The sequence below is a fragment of the Trachypithecus francoisi genome, unplaced genomic scaffold, assembly GCF_009764315.1.
Source record: "Trachypithecus francoisi isolate TF-2019V2 unplaced genomic scaffold, Tfra_2.0 Lachesis_group8, whole genome shotgun sequence".
Lineage (NCBI taxonomy): Eukaryota > Metazoa > Chordata > Mammalia > Primates > Cercopithecidae > Trachypithecus > Trachypithecus francoisi.
In genome coordinates this window covers 95,387,327-95,388,631 of record NW_022681473.1, presented here as the reverse complement: position 1 = coordinate 95,388,631, position 1,305 = coordinate 95,387,327, and positions in this window count along the sequence as shown.

The following is a 1,305-nucleotide window of genomic DNA, read 5'->3' as shown; positions in this document are numbered from 1 at the left end:
ATTGACAACCTCCAAACTTGTCCTTCTCAACTTAAGTTTTTCCTCTCTAATCTACACAACAAACATTTATCCTCCCATTCCACCAAATTGCACTTACCACTCTATTGAAACTTTGTTTAATGGCTCCTCCTGGTATACAAGATAGGCTTAAACATAACTTAAATGACATAAATAGGTCTTGATCATGACCTCTACCTACTCCTTGAAATTTATTTCCCATCATTCTTCCAAGAAAATACTCTGCTCTAGTAAAACTAGTTCATGCATTGCTCCTTCATATGTATAGTTATGAAGCAGAGGTTAAGGCCTTTACTATCCTGTACACCCATAGCCTTCTTCTGAGCAGTGTCCAAAAGAAATGATTGATCCACTGATTTTCATGGTTTACCCCATCTATGAGGTCATTGTGCTTAAGAGCTAAGCACACACGGTGGGTTCAATCCCTGTCTCTTCCCCCACCTACCAGTGTAAACTTTATGACTTTTGCAAGTTCTTTAACTATTTTATACAACTGGTACTAACAATTATCATGGTAATTACTATAAGGTATTGTTGTAAGGTTTAAATGATTTGCTGTATTTGAAGAGTTTGGCACATAGTAGGTCAACCTTAAATGTTAGCTGTTATCATTATTATATCTATGAAACAACCCGAAAGTCCTGCCTACTTCTCTAAGGTTCAGAGATAGGAGGGGCAATTTCTGTTTAGATTGAAGTAGCAAAATTTCATTTAAGAACTAAAGCGAGCCTCCATAGAAAGTTCTTTGAGTCCCGAATAAACTTGAGCCCTAGATGTTGCTAGGCACCATAAAGGGCCCAGAGGACAAATATCGGGCCAGTTTAAATACTTTAACAGGTTTAGTTCTCTTTGAGGAGAAATACGAGGCACAAGCAAGCAACAGTGCAAGTTCACCCTCTTCTTCAAGAGAGTTACAATACTGTTGAGGTCATAGTATTGTTGAGGGCCTTGGGCTCATATTGGATGACACCCAGAGGCCTTGGTACCCATTTGTGTGAATTAGAACCAGCCAAACACCTAAGGGGCTCCATTTTATAGTCTGACACTTATTCAAAGATTCCATTTTATCCTAAACAGCATAACATTTAAGATACTAATTAAATTTCATTCTCCCAGGTATTTTTCCACTCCTTTTACTTCTCTCTCTTTCCCTTTATAAAAGAAATATTTTGTATATAGTACAAAACTGCCAGTTTCCTCGGAGCTTCATATACAGGGCTATTTATATGGACAGAAGAATATGGTAAAAAGTCTTTAAATCAACAGCTTAAATTGCTGGTTATAATT